Source organism: Podarcis pityusensis (assembly GCF_964106645.2).
Source record: "Podarcis pityusensis genome assembly, chromosome: 15".
Classification (NCBI taxonomy): Eukaryota; Metazoa; Chordata; class Lepidosauria; order Squamata; family Lacertidae; genus Podarcis; species Podarcis pityusensis.
This window is the reverse complement of record NC_138040.1, coordinates 33,545,698-33,561,682: the sequence shown is the minus strand read 5'-3', so window position 1 is coordinate 33,561,682 and position 15,985 is coordinate 33,545,698. Positions and strand designations below refer to the sequence as shown.

The 15,985-nt window shown below is 46.2% G+C and overlaps 1 protein-coding gene across 5 annotated transcripts in view; it reads right to left on the bottom strand.

Moving 5' to 3' along the window:
* ROBO3 (roundabout guidance receptor 3) overlaps window positions 1-15,985 on the bottom strand; it is a 335,111-nt gene that overhangs the window by 78,165 nt on the left and 240,961 nt on the right. The gene's annotated exons all lie outside the window — the stretch shown is intronic.

The following is a 15,985-nucleotide window of genomic DNA, read 5'->3' as shown; positions in this document are numbered from 1 at the left end:
CCTGTTCACACTTGGAATTTTTAAAAGTGCCTTGGAATTAATTCTCTGTTGTACACAAGGGTTCTCACGGGCCCCTTTATACCCCAGGAGAAAAGCTCTCTGTGCACATGCACATACACACTAAATCAGATGCAGACAAAACAAATTCAGATCTTCTTGCTGGAGGCACCAATCCTTGCCGTTTGCACAGCAACAGGAGAATCACACAGAAATAACGTGACAAGCTTCTGAGACTTAAGACCAAGGCTGGAGTCTTAGAAGGCTTGGTGGAGCTTGATTGGTCCTTGGAATGCTAAATGCTGCAGCAGAAATGGCACCCATGAGGAGCACAGTTCAGCCAATGATGAAACAACTCCAGAGAAACCACAAAAGACCAAGCGGTAGCCTTGTCAGCCATAGCTGAAAGGGCTCCCATTGGCCATGCGTTGGCACTTTACTTCCTGTGTCACAAGGACTATATTCGGCTATAAGCCTTGCTGACTGAACTGGGTTCCGCAAGGGCACCTGTAGTGCCACACAGAGCCCTGTCAGCTGACCATTCTGTCAGCTGATTCCACAGACCAATCACACTTCACCAAAGACACTGGCTGCAACAGACATGGGGTTTATTGTGTTAGTGTTACTGGTCATGACGTTGGCTCTTCTGCCCCAATTTCTAATATTCTTTTTACTCCGAAGCATCCCTCTCCCCCTGGTTCACATGCTGTGTTTCTCCCAGCCACCATGTGCACCAAGGAACAGCTTGGAGGGAAGGAGGAAAGAACCTTGGCAGTGGCAGTATGAAGAAGCCTGAAAGGACTGCAGTGCCGGATAATGATGGTAAAGCAGAACATGGGCATCTCAGCCAGAGACCAAAACTGGCACATTTTCAATCTAGGAGAAAACCCCTAAGATCAGGGTCACTACGGTTGTCAGGTTTACAATCCCAGGTGATTCCCCAAATTGAGAACCATTAGCAAAGCATTCCCTGTGGATACAAGGCTTCCTACCTGTTTGCAATAACTGACCCCACTCTTTTACACATAGGGCACAGCAGTGGTATTTTTTTGCTGTCCTTCAGCTCATTTCCTCTCTCGTATTTGGCCCTGGCTTTCAGGGCAGCAGGAACTTGCAACTCCTACGCAGGAAACAACGCCCAGCCTGCCACCTGCTCCCTCTGCTACTCGGCCCTGATAGGGCCAGCCCTGCCATATGGTCTGGAGGGATGCGCTAAGATTCCCGGGCAACACACCTCACTTTTGCCAAGTGCAGTACGCCAACTTCCTATGCCAGCAGGCGTCATCTCTTGGGACACGGGTTCCAAACGGACGCAAGACTGCGGTAAATAGCATCCTCTCCAGTGCAAAGTTGCCTGCCGAACTAGTCAACAGTTGGTGCCACGGATGCAGATAATAAAAGCTTCAGACCCAAGGAGCATCAAGAGAAAGGGTCGTAGCAAAGCACAGGCTTTGCAAAAACAAGGTCAAGGTTCAATCCACGGCAACTCCAGATAGGGATAGGGAAGACTTCTCTTTGAATCCCTAGGGAGCTGCTGCCTGTCAGTGTAAAGCATGCTGAGGAAGAAGGACCTAGTTTGACTTGGTATAAGGCAGCTTCTCATGCTCCATGTTTGAATCCATCCTATCCTTTTCATCTCGGTGTTATAACCACAACTCTGAAGTGTACCAGTGAACCTACGGATAGCTGAGACCGGTGTCATGTGATCAGTGCACTGGGTCCATCTCAACAACTGGGCTGCCAGAATTTGAATCAGTCAATGTTCTCTGAGCACTTTTCAAAGGTAGCCCCACTGGGCCACTGTAACCCTGATGTTAAAATGGCACGGTTCACTGTGACAAGGCTGGACCCCAAAATGTTTTGGACGCACAATGCATAGAATTACTGTCTACATTTCTGAATTCACCCTGTTTGTTGGCCACAAGGACACAGATTGCGGGACTGGAAACAAGAGGTGGGTGGGCTGCCTCTGGCTCAAGCTGGCTTGCAGCGTTTGAAATTCCCCAGGTGCCAGACGCATTTCCCCCTGACATCTCTACCACCTGGAGGTGCATGCCTGGGCATCCTTGGATCTTGACTGTTTTCACACACTAGCAACACTTCCTGTAGAATTCTATCCATGATATTTTATCTGCACAATCAGAATGAATTTCAGGAACCAAAAAGTGGTACTGAATAATGGCAACAAGGCATTCCGTTTTGCTGATGGTAATCCTGGTTTAAGGAGCCATTTCACACCCACCTTCTATATCTGAGTTTCTAACATTGTTAACTTGGCAAAGAACAGAATTACTCCCCACACCCATATCAGAAAGTAGCTCAATTTCCAAATCTATTGAAATATCCTTAACTCTTCCTGGGGGGAACATTTCAAAGCACTCCTTGTGCAAAACAAAAGAGTGGTTTCTCTGTGGCTTTACATAAGGAATTGCTTTGAAGAGGGATACCTTGGGGCCAGGACACCTTGGTCCCTGTGTCCCCCCAGAAGCAGCCCATCTGTGCAGGACTAAGCTGGAAAATCTTCTCCGGCTCAGATTTCAATCAGAGCTGAAGAAGAATTCAGGGGCTTCCAATGTTCTCCCGTCCTCTGAGTTAATAATCACCAAGTCCTCGGAGCTTGTTTCTCAGCTCAGTGAACTTTGCTGGCAACTCTACAGAATATCCGTATTCTAGACGTGATCCCAAAATCCAGTGCTGTAAATTGGGTTAGCAATGGAGAATGTATGATAGGATTCAGGAAGATTCTCTTTTTTAAAAATAAAAATGATTGGCACTTAGGAGCACCAGCTTCTCGTGATAATCAGCACCAAACCTGTGGTTGAAAAAGATGGATGGACTGCATCTCCCCACAACTGGAGCCCTTAGAATGCACACCAGCTCAGCGTTTCGTATCTCTACTGCCCCAGGAGTGCCTCTGAATTATTAAGAACTCCCTAACTCACCAATTCTTAGGTTGCCTCCTGTATTTACCACTGCACAACTAATTATCCTGCCTCCGAGTTGCTCCCTAATCAGCCGCTCCTCGCCCAAATAATTCAGCGTTTTATAACCATTACAGGGAACCGTCAGGGCTTTATTGCACAACTGCCTGTCAGAGGCTATTTATTGCATTGGGGAGATGTCCTCGGCTTGTAAAATGCACATAAGCAGCGGATGCTGAAAGAGGGGAAGCAGCGGCAGAGGCAGAAACAACAATTCATTTAGTTAGACTTTACGATCCCGGACACCTGACAAGCGGCACAGTCGTGAGGCACATGTGGAAGCAATCCTTGGAAAGAATGCAAGGAAGAGGAAGACGAGGAAGAGGAAGGCAAGTCAGCTGCCTGCTTTCTGATAAGGAAGTAAGAATAGCCTTGCCAGATCAAGTAAAAGGCTCATCTGGTCCAGTATGCTGTTCTTACAGTGTCTCCTGCCAACTTAGCAGTTTAAAAGCACACCAGTGCAAGTAGATAAATAGGTACCACTGTGGCGGGAGGGTAAATGGTATTTCCATGCGCTCTGGTTTTCGTCACGGTGTCCAGTTGCACCAGAAGCAGTTTAGTCATGCTGGCCACATGACCCGGAAAGCTGTCTGTGGACAAACGCCACCTCCCTCGGCCTGAAAGAGAGATGAGTCCCCTTTGACTGGACTTAACCATCCAGGGGTCCTTTACCTTTTACCTTCTCACAGTGTCCGGCCCAAGGGCTGCAGGCAGGGCCTGAGGGCAACAGTGCTTTCCTCACTTGCAAATGTTATTCAGAGGCAGAATGCCTCCGACAGTGGAGGCAGACCATAGTAATCATGGGCTTGTAGACACTGATAGCCTTATCCCTCATGAATTTGCCTAACCCTCTTTTAAAACCATACACGTTGGTGGACATCACAGGGAGCCAAACTCCCTAGTTTAAGTATGCCCTGTACACCAGCCTGGCTCGAGTTCATCGGAGACAACTGTCAAAAGAAACCATGACCAACTGGAGAACCGGAGACACACAAGGCATATTTGCATAGAATCACAGAAATGTTGAGTTGGAAGGGACCTCGAGGGCCATCTAGTCCAACCCCATGCAATGCAGGAATCTCAACTAAAGCATCCATGACAGCTGGCCATCCACCCTCTAATTTAAAAAGGCAGCATTTCCCAAATGTCTGACAGCCAAGGGCAGGACTGTGTCTTCTTCTTCTTCTATTTATATTTATATATTATTATATTATTAGTATTATATTATATTTGTATACCACGCTTTATCCACAGATCTCAGGGTGGTTCACAACACAAAACTACAATATAAAAACACAAAATACTTAATAAAAGCAAAGGCAACTCAATAACCCCCCCCTTCACGATTCTGTTTCTATGAGTAGTAGTGTATTTATTAAGTTTCTATGTCACCCTTCATCAAGGATCACACCAAGGTTTACAATAGATGCATACATAGTAACAAACGAAAGCAATACCTCAACAGCATTATTATTTATCAAATTAAATGCTTGGCATCCGTGTTTGCACAGTGGTCAATATGCAATATGCATAGGCTCAAATCTCACCATTGGGCATACAGAACAGGGCTTTAGGGATTTGGGGCTTAAGTGCCAGAAGCAATCTCATAGCTGTCAACGTTTCCCTTTTTTAAAGGGAAATTCCCTTATTCCGAATAGGATTCCTCGCAAGAAAAGGGAAAAGTTGACAGCTATGCAATCTTCCAAGGCACTCCATCTGACCCTAGGGACTCTCTGAGCAACACCCCATGGCGGCCCTGCTTTGCTTTAAACAGTTTTTAATGTTGCAGCCCGCCCTGGAACCTTAGGGTGAAGGATGCAGACAATCAAATCTGGTCAAAGACTCATAGGATTGGAAGGGACCTCAGGGGTCATTTAGTCCAACCCACTGGGCAATAAGGAAGCAAGCAAGCAAACAAACAAAGAAACAAACAAAGTGACCCCTGAACAAATAAAGGTTTTCCCGCCCTGATGAAGACTTCTGTACTACTCAAAAGCTTGCTCACTCTTTTGTGACAATTTGGTCAGCCTAATTAAGGTGGAGTCTGGATTATTTTTCCAACCACCACCAGGTGAGCCCCAATGGGACTGGACTAGAGTGCAGTTTCCTCCCAATGTTTGCCGTTGAGAGAACGAGAACACAAGCGCCAGGATCTTGACAGCTTCCCAAACCCGCCCCGCCCATGGGCACTTTAGCAGACGAGGGAGCGAGAGCAAAGCGGTGCTTACCAGGCATTAATAGCGTGTCAATAAGCCATTTAACTTCGAGCCGAGTAATACACCATAAATATTCATATCTAAGAGTAATATACTGAAATAATCTTGCCAGTAATGAGCAATAAAATACGGATATATTGCTTATTAAATATTGATGTCCGCTACCCGAGAGTGCTGCCGAGGCGGCCAGCTTTGGAAACACCCGGGCGTGGAAATGCCATAAAAAGAGAGAGAGATCATTTGCTACACACACATAAACACACACACACAAACACACACACAGCTACACTTGCTGCTGTGGTGGCCCGATCAAGGATAGTGACAAAGTGGTGCATGCCCGTGAAGGTTGAAAGTCGCGCCCATACCCACTTCTGAACTGCCACAGGTGAGTCTCTGAACCACATGTAAATGGGTCGTAAGGGGTGGAATCCCAACTTTCTGAAGATGGAGATCCTGGGGCAGTAAGGACTAGTAGGCCTGACTTTAGTGAGAAGTTCCTCTCTACCATACGTACTAGACCTCTCCTTTCCCAGGACCCAAGCCTATTATAGTCATAACTCAAGTTACGTTTGCTTCATGATACGTTTTTTCAGGTTGTGTCCCGCAGTGACCCGGAAGTACCAGAAAGGGTTACTTCCGGGTTTTGCTGCTCGCGCATGCGCAGATGCACAAAATGACATCATGTGCATGCGCAGAAGCAGTGAATCGCAACCCACGTGTGCGCAGACGCGCCTTTGTGGGTTGCATTCTATTCATGTTGCAAACGGGCCTCCAGAACGGATCCCGTTCACAACCAGAGGTACCACTGTATTTATGTATTGCATGTATTTGCTGCCTTCTTTTGAAAGGAGCTCAAGGTGGCAAGCATAGTTCTCCTCCCCATTCTTTTATCCTCACGACAACCCTGTGTAGTAGGTTAGGATTTGAGATGGTGACCGGCCCAAGTTCGCTGGGTGAGTTTCATGGCTCAACAGGGATTTGAACCCTGGTCTTTCTGGTCCTGGACCAAAACTCTAACCACTACACCACGCTGCCGACTCTAGCAGAGTCCTGTTCCAGGAATCAGGTGCTGTAGAAAGAAGACAGGGTTCCGGCACCTTTAACAGTTGTGTAGAAGAGAACAGCAAGCTACCTCTACCGAAATGTCCTGTTGAATGGGCAACAGCCCTGTCTTCTCCTACAGCTGGCCACCCTAAAAGGAAGGAGTGAGCAAAGTGTGAGAATCCAACCCTTTAAGAAACTGAAGGACCAATTCTGACATCCGCTGCAACGGAAAGCTCAAGTGAGATTTGGCTGTTGAACAAAGATGAAGCTGCTTTACGCTGATTCAGACCATTGAGTCCTGCTCTGACCAGCAGCATTTCTCCAAGGATTTCTCCACCATCTCCTACCTGGTCCATTTCACTGGAGACACCAGGGATAGAAAATTGCCCCTCCTTGTGCAAAGCATGCCTTCCACCACTGGGCTACTGTCATTCCTCTTATCACCAGTTCAAAGTACCAAGCGGCAGGTGATGGAAAAGTCCCTAAAAAGTTGCTGCCACTCAGAGTAGACGATATGCTAGGATAGAGGGAAGGAAGGAAGGAAGGAAGGAAGGAAGGAAGGAAGGAAGGAAGGAAGGAGAGGTTTTCATAGTGCTGTACTCTGGACCCAGTATTAATTTGTCGTTGCCGACAGAAGAGCTGTGAATCTGAGTAGGACAAAAGGGTTGACATATGGAATAGAACAGGGCTCTCATATTTTTAATAGTTGTGGGTAGAACAGGGAATTTCAACAGGTGTAGTTTGTCATGCAAGCAACACCAGGTAAATGTCCTTCTCCTACACAACGATTAAAGGTGCAGGAGTCCTATCTTTTTTGCATGTTTGTCATCTGCTTATGACCTTGAAATCCAACCTCATCCCAACGCTTTCCTATGATGCTGGCTCTGTGGGTTAAACCACAGAGCCTAGGACTTGCCAATCAGAAGGTGGCGGTTCGAATCCCCGCGACGGGGTGAGACCCCACTGCTCAGTCCCAGCTCCTGCCAACCTAGCAGCTCGAAAGCACGGCAAAGTGCAAGTAGATAAATAGTTATCGCTCCAGTGGGAAGGTAAACGACGTTTCCGTGCGCTGCTCTGGTTCGCCAGAAGCGGCTTAGTCATGCTGGCCACATGACCCGGAAGCTGTACGCTGGCTCCCTCGGCCAATAAAGCGAGATGAGTGCCACAACCCCAGAGTCGGTCATGACTGGACCTAATGGTCAGGGGTCCCTCTACCTTTTTACTTCCTAAGAAACTCCCCTGTCTAGAGCAAAGTCCGTTCATTTCTTTTCCCCCACTGGTTATTTTTTCAAGCCACTTTCCATTTTGTGTGACAGACAGCTAAAAAAAACCCCACCCCATTCTTAAGAGCAGCATTTTGATTTTGGCAGAGATTACCCACATTCTTGGATTTCACGCTGCCTGCTCTGGACCTACAGTCCTATAATTCCTTCTCTCCCTTCATATTTTTTAAAGTAAAATAAAAAAGCTATTTATAGGGACTGCTATAAGTCTCCAGCGATCTCTTGAACGAAACAAACTGAGCCAGCAGAGGCTGCCTGGAACTTCCAGCTGCCTGGGGAACAGGCGATGAAATGGCCTTGATCCTTCTGCAATTGCCAAACTCTGATCTGCCCTTCCACCTACAGCTTTTCTGACTGATGTAGTGCATGGTGCTGCATACAGGTAATTCTAGACTCTGGATTTAATGGTCTCACTGCTTTAGATGGCAATGTGTAATGTGTATTTACTAATTTCCTGCTCATTCTGCTGGAGGGGCCATGACCATCTGCCCTAGAGTTCTGCCCCAACAGTACCACTGCCCCTTAGGCCCTCCTAGATTAAGGGTGAGGCTGGCTGCTGTGTTCCTACTTTGCACACAGAGAATCTACACTGACCCGTCACAAGAATTGGGCTATGGCCATCACAGATCATACATTGCAGAGAGAATGTCCACACGTCCAACACTGCACGTTTTGTGTGCGGAGAGGTTCACATATTTGACACTGAATGATAAACACAGCTCCATGAATTACTATTAAGGCTTGGTCAGACCATGCGGGGGAAATGAGGCTAGAATGGGGTGGCCAAGTGGATTGCACCATTTCAAACTACGTGTGGTGGACGCTAATTTTAAATGCTCCAACTGCCTTTAAAAAAAGCCTCCTCTTTGAAATATGTGTGTGTGTGTGTGTGTGTGTGTGTGTGACACACACACACACACACACACACACACAAACTTATTAGGCACAAAGTTTGATCCCTGTTTACTCTCTGTGATAGTTTTCTTTTTTCCCCTTTTATTTTATTAACATATAAAACACATACATATACATTTACACAATACACGTACACAGCACACTACCTAATTTTCATAGCATAAAACATACCTACATTACTCTATACCTACCTATACTATACATATCAACATACCTACACACCTACCCCATACGGACACCCACCAAGTGACTTCACTTCCAGCCATTCTTGTTATACTACTTTATTTTTCCAACTAGCTTAAACACATTTCATTATTTCTTTATAGTGATAGTTTTCAATCTCATTTTTAAAAAATAAAAATAAAAATGTGGAATTGCATTCAGAAATGTTACACCCCCCTCAATTTGGAGCCTGAGGTGGTACTGTCCACTCTACTGCCTTGTTCTTGTTCATCAGTCAGCCAATACAAGAAGCTGTCTTATACTGAGCTATAGCATTGGTCCATTGAGCTCAGAATCATCTACCTTGACTGGCAGCAGGTCGGAATTTGAACAAGGGGCATTCTGTGACACAGCAAGTGCTCTGCCAGTGTGCAGCAGTCCACCTTCCAGGCAGGGGTGTAGGAAGGGGGCACCGGGGGGGGCTGCCCACCCCAGGTGTCATCCCTGGGGGTGGTGGTGACAAAATGGCACATCGCGGGAGGTGGCACTTACCGCGGGGTCTGGCTTGCAGTGCACCCGAGCCACGCATCTCTCCTGGGAGTGACGTGGTGGTTCGGGGCCCTGCGCTGCCTGAAATGGCAGCGTGGGGCTTGCGTCCACCAGGCGGACTCTGTGGGTGGATCGCCGTGGTGCCCCCGTGGGCGATTCGCCCTTGCCCCCGCCGCTCCGGGTGCCAGAGCTGCTAGCTACACCCCTACTTCCAAGCCCTGGAAGAGGAGGCTCTTCCAACTTTGCAACTAGGAATGATCCCTTTTCACAGGGTGAATGGCAGCAAAGCACCTCTACCCTGCTGTTTACAAAGACTATTGCTTCTGTTAGTTACATGAAATGGAGGGCAATCCAGGAGGAAGGCTTCGTGAACAGCGGAAGATCTATCCTAACGGTTACCTCTGGTTAAAAAGAGAGTGAGAGTGAGATATATACGGGGAGGTTTAATGGTTTACCTAGCACCAGTGAATGATCTGTTCCATAATTAGATATCTGCTGGAGATTTTTCTAAATATAGCAGACAGGCGCCGTGCACCGCTCTCTTGCTCTCCAAATATAATTAATAAGTATAGGAAGATGCAATTAGCTGGCAGTAACCCTGATAATCTAGATCAATGGCTGGCAAATCCTTAATGAAGTGTTAAATTGGGTCTGTCTCCCAACAGCACAAGTCACCCGAAGGCTGTTTCAGTGATGGATTTTGTGCCTCTCCTGCCCCAGGCTGGGATGAGATTATTCAAGGAGATGGATGAGGCTGGGGTACAGCCAGCCATGGGGAAGGCGGCTGAACAGTCTGCCTGGGCTTCTGGGAGATTCCCATTCACAACAGGGGTGTTGTTCAAACAAGTCAACCAAGGGGAAAACAAAGTCATCCGGGGCTGAACACTGCAGGGCATTCCTGTTGCCCAGAAAACATCAGAATTCTCTAGAAATCCTCTTAGGCTGCTAACCTCTGTGCCCTTGCCTGGGAGGAAGCCCCAGGAAACTCAGTGGTACTTCTGAGTCGACTGGCTGCTAGGTGCACTGAGCCAGGGAAAGGAGGACCTCTGTAACATTGGGGTGGGGATAATATAACGTGGAGCTTCCCATTGGAGCATCTAGTTGGCCAATGTGAGAACTGGATGCTGGATGAGACTGGCCATTGGCCTGAGCCATCAGACTCTCCTTATGTTCTTGTGTTAAGAGTTGGGAGGGATCTCAGTTGTCATCTAATCAAACCTCTGCTCAATGCAGGGTGCAATTCTTCTTCTTTGGCGATCACTCGTAGCCAAGTAAGATTGTCTTCCATGAACACGGTTTTAACAGTGAGTCCGTAAGGGACTGTGGAGGCCAATTCTGGATCCACACGTCCTTCCACAGTGGGGACATTGGTTTTTAGGCAGGGGTTGATCATGGTGAGGGTTTGCCAAGCACCCCTTCCTCTTAGCACGTTTCTCTTTTTTGTCCTGAGTTTGAGCATCTTCAAAGGCTGATCTCCAATTGGAGCGCTCGCAGGTCAGTGTTTCCCAGTTGTTGGTGTTTATACTACATTTTTTTAGATTTGCCTTGAGAGAGTCTTTAAACCTCTTTTGTTGACCACCAGCATTACGCTTTCCATTTTTAAGTTCAGAATAGAGTAGTTGCAATTCAGCTGTTCAATGCAGGGTGGAGTTACAACATCCCTGACAGACATCCAGCCTCTTCTTAAATACCTCCAGCAAAGGGAGCCCAGCACCTCTTGAACCAGTCTGTTCCACAACTGAACAGCTCTTATTGGTTAGGATGTTTCTCCTGATATTTAGCTGAAATCGGCTTCCTGCAATTGCTACCCATTAGTTGTAGTCCAATCTCTGGAGATCTATCTTCAGCATGACAGCCCTTCAGATATTTGAAGACAGCTATTACGTCTCCGCTTAATCTTCTCTTCTCCAGGCTAAATATACCCAGCTCTTTCCTCACAGGATTTGGTCTCCAGGCATTTCACCATTCTGCTTTCATTGCTCTGCAAGAGGAGTCGACAGAGTTTAGGGAGATTTCGCAGGTAGCCAAAAGTTTTGGCCACCTTGGATCATGTCTCAAGGGGAGAGGAAGAGCTTTGCTTCCAACACTGGGCTGAGGTTTGGAGATACTTGGGAAGAAGAAAGTAGACGCACTAGTCTGGAAAGCAGAGATGGGAGCAGAAGTCTTTCACACTTTCCAATCCAACACATGAGCCAAATAGCAGTCTTTGAAACTAACACTTCTCCTAATGTTGTAATGCTGTGTTGAGGTTCTCCAACCAACCAAGGAACTGTGCACACAAAATGTGTACACTAGTGAACATGTATTAGGGAAATGTGGACACACACTAGAGAGAGAAAAAGGCAAAAATATAAATTGGAGGAAATTTATACTTTTGCAAAAAGTGTGTGTTGGGCAAAGCATCCAAATTTTGGTGCAGATATTGTTTTTAAAATGCAAACTGATGCATTTATCAATGCCTAATCAGAAATCCAGCAGAAGGTTATTTGAGATCTGGTGCTGCAGTTGTACTGAGCTTCCATGGTACACTGAAGAATTCTCTTTGTTTTTGAGTGCTTCTGAAGTACTTTGCAAGGTCAGAGATTAGGGTTGCCATATTTCAAAAAGTTAAATTCCAGACACCCACAATGTTGTTGAGCTTTTTTCAGGAAGACCTCCCCCCCAAAATAGTGATTTTAAGCTTTTTGGAGCTGTTTCTGCTGCTTTTTTCATCACGTTGCCATACTGTACATATGGGTTTCCCCTGACATTTTGATGATTTGGTAAAATTCCCCTGATGCCAGTTTTACACCCCAAAACCAGGACAAGTCAGGAATTTTCCTGACGTATGGTAAGCCTATCAGAGATGAGCTTCCATCCATGCATCTCTCAATCCTTGGTAAGGAAGGTGTTGTCAGGCTGAAAAGTATAGCCCTCCCATTGGAAAACCTGACAAGTGCATTCATGGATCTCTGTCCTGAATACGACTTTGTTCAGCAGAATCACTTAATGGATCTTATGCAAACAAATACCCAATTGTGCAATTTCCCAGTGTGCCAGAGTTCAATATTTATTATGGCCAAATTTATTATTGGGTCATTGGCCTGTTCCAGCAGGATTCTTCTTACGTTTGGACTAGCAGAGAATGTTTGGCACTACTCAGGAATTTTTAGAAACCAACAAATATTTCAATTTTTAAATGGATAGCATAATTTCTGAGTTGACCCAAAACCTGGTGAAGTCACACCTAAGTCACATTTTGGTCAGCCATCTTGATTCAAAATGGCACCTGGTTCCAAACATCAATGAAGACCTCCCTTCCCCTACCTCAGGAATCCTTGTGTTGAGTTTGGCAAGGGGATCTTGAGAGGTGGCCAAACCTATGGGCGAAGTCACGCCAAAGTCATGCTTTGTTCCACCATCTTGAATCAAAGTAGCACTCAACATCCAAGTGTTGATGAAAAGAACCCACCCCAGCTCAGGAACCCTCATGCCCAGTTTGGCAACAATATCTCAAGAGGCGTCCGAACACACAGAAAACAAACAGACTATAGGATGAACAGACGAGCCAATTTCCAAAATATACAGATGACTACAACTCTCATTAGCCTCTGCCAGTACGCCAAAGAGTCAGAAGCAACAGGAGTTGCAGTCAAAACATCTGGGTACCACGATGGGAAAGGCTGAAATTGTCTAAGAAGGTATACATACAGCAGCTTCCTATAGTTCTAATCTAAGCAGAAAATATTATCCTGTCCTTCATAGTCCCATTGCTTGGCTAGCCATGCCCTGCTCACCTTTTTATTTTAGAAAAATAAAAAATGTAGGCATTTTGAGGAATTTCCTCCACAAAGCAGCTGCTAACCTCCAATAAAAGCCAATTCCACCTGACAATAAAATATAAAACCATTGTAAGAATCGAGGCACAGAAACAATATAGGAGACGTAATACAGGAAGCAGCCACCAGCTTCTGAACTCTGGCTATCAAACTTCACAAAGCAAACAGGGCAGAGAGTGTTCATTTCACAGAAACGGTGCTATCCAGCATGTAGTTGATCACTCACCCCAACCGGATGGCTCAGATTACAAAACAAACCCCCAAATACCCCATAAAATAAAAAGTGTCCTACTTTAACTTAAAGGAAACCAGTTAAAAAACAAACACCTGGATACACATTATAGCTGCTTTGAAAAAAAAAAAGGAGGAAAGAGACAGTCCACTGCTGGATTAACCTTTGTGCATGAAAGCCAATCCTCGCATAAAAAGATCTTGCCCAGCTTCAGAAAAGCTGCCCTGGCTTTGTCAAGCTGCTGAAAGGGAGAGAGAATTCATAGCGGCAGGGCCGCCGTGCAGAACATCTCTGAATGTGCCCTTGCTGCCTATTGGCACACACCACCCCTATGGGCCATTTGACAAGTGGGTGAAACTGTCAGTCATCTGACATCACTGTGATGTCAACGAAAAAGATCCAGAGCGCATTCTAAGGGTGCTCCCAACTCTTTGCTTTCTTCCTCTGCAGCCTGGCTTGAGTTCAAGTCCTCGCTGCAAAAAAATACAAGGCAAAAGCACAAATAAATGGCCAAAACCTAAACAACATAAATGTAAACAACAAAAGAAAACAAAAAAACCCCACAAAAACAAATTTAAAAGGCTGTAGAATATTAATCAGCCCAAGGCCTGGTTGAAAAGGAACATTTTTGCCTGGTACCTAAAGATATATTATGAACCTCCCTGGAGAGAGAATCCCACAGACGGGGAGCCACTGCAGAAAAGGCCCTGTTCTCGTGTTGCCACCCTCTGGTCCTCACATGAAGGAGGCACACAAAGAAGAGTCTCAGGTGATGAACGCAGAGTCTAGATCGATTTATATGGTGGTCCTGAGTCGTTTAGAGCAGGCATAGGCAAACTCCGCCCCTCCAGATGTTTGGGACTACAATTCCCATCATCCCTGACCACTGGTCCTGTTAGCTAGGCTAGGGGTGATGGGAATTGTAGTCCCAAACATCTGGAGGGCTGGAGTTTGCCTATGCCTGGTTTAGGGCTTTGTAGGTCCAAACCAGCACTCTGAAAGGATGGCTTTGCAACCTAGCTTGAACTCAAACCAAGCTGCAAAAGGAAGATCCTTGCTGAAGGTGCAACTGCCTGATCAGTTGGCCAGTGATGTCAGCAAATGTCATGTGCTAAGGAGCCATCAGGCTCCGTGAGGCTCCTGGTGCCCCTTTGCAGCCACATTTTTATTTCCCCCATATCTGTGGGTCAGGGGGACGTGGCTTGGGGGGAAACAGTCTTGCACATCAATTTAGGACCCCTTCTTAGCCTGATTTGGCTCACCGGCCAGAGCTCCCACAGGCCCTCTAATGTACTGTCAGAAGCACGGATTGCAAGGTAAAAGCTGCTTGGCTTAATTCAAATCAGATCTATTGGCTATTTTAGCGTTGCAAGTACAGAAGAGAGATGTGTTCTCATGGGAGTGGGGAAGTCTTTCAAACCAGCCAGTTTGGCAACAGTTGAACTTAATGTAGCCATCATGTTCCATTCAGTGCTCCTTCTTGCAAATCTGGAGAGCAGATTCTAATACCACCCACCTTAAAACATGCATCTTAACATCCATTTGAATGCACCCCCCAGCCCAACCCCCAGTTACCTTCCTTCAGTTTGAAAATGAATTTTATTCCGTTGGAACAATTGAAAGTTTTTAACCACAATTTCTGGCTGGGTTGAATTCTGGAAATCGTGCATTAGCATGCAAAAAAAGCAAGAAAGAAAAAGTGCTACATTTTAAAACTGCTTAAAAAAATATATTAGTGAAATAAAATTACTTTAAACACACCTGAATCTACATTAAGGCAAAGAGCTGAATCCAGAGAGGTAGTAATTAAGGCAAAAGCTTTTGTGCCGGCAGCAATTCTGAAAGCTCTGACAGTTGGGAAGAAAGGAATGAATGCTAACATTCAAATCCATTGTAAAGAGTGGAGGAGGGGGTGGCGGTGGCACAATCATGTGGCTGGATCTTTTGCTACACATCTCCAGTTTTCTTTAAGTGTCATAGAGTCACTGACATGTGAGTCTCTTGGTCCCCATAGCTGGAGAGGCCAAAATGAATTTTTCCTATGTTAGGGCTCAGGGCTGGCCCTAACGTTAGACAGTGTGAGGTGACTGCCTCAGGCAGCAGACACAGTAACCCCTTAGCTGTCTCTCCTAATCTCTCTGACCATTCCCTTTCGTGGGAGAACACAGCAGTCCCTTGGAACAGACTTGACTTCACATGCTGATTCTGCAAAGCGTATCTCAGAAACTCTTTATCTACAGATTGTTTGGCTGAACACTCTACCAAGCCCTGCACACTGTTGCTCAGCAGTGGAACTACGACAGCTACAACTTTAATCATCCCTGACCACTGATCATGCTGGCTGGGGCTGATGGGAATGGCTGTCCAGCTACATCTGGAGGCCTACAGTTCCCTTCCCCTAGAAGAAGTCAGTCACTGTACAAAAAAGGCACTGACCCTTTAAGCTGGCCTGATGCACCACAGTGGATCTTCCACACTGACGCTCTTGGATAGACCATAAAATTCTGGCAGGTTATCCTAGGTTAGGGTTGTGGTAGCTTGACTTCTTGCTTTAAACCTGGAATGGGGAAAACCTGTGGTTCTCCAGATGTTGTAGGACCCCAGCTCACATCAGCCCCAGCCGGCAAGGTCAATAGCCATGAGACGATGGGAATTATAGTACAGCAACACCTGGAGGGTCATAAATTCCCTGCCTCTGCTTTAAATGCAGGAGCGCTGGCCATGGTACTGAAACCTGACCAACTGTTCTCTGGATCAGCACCTTCAGTCCTGTCCAGGACCCTGCTGG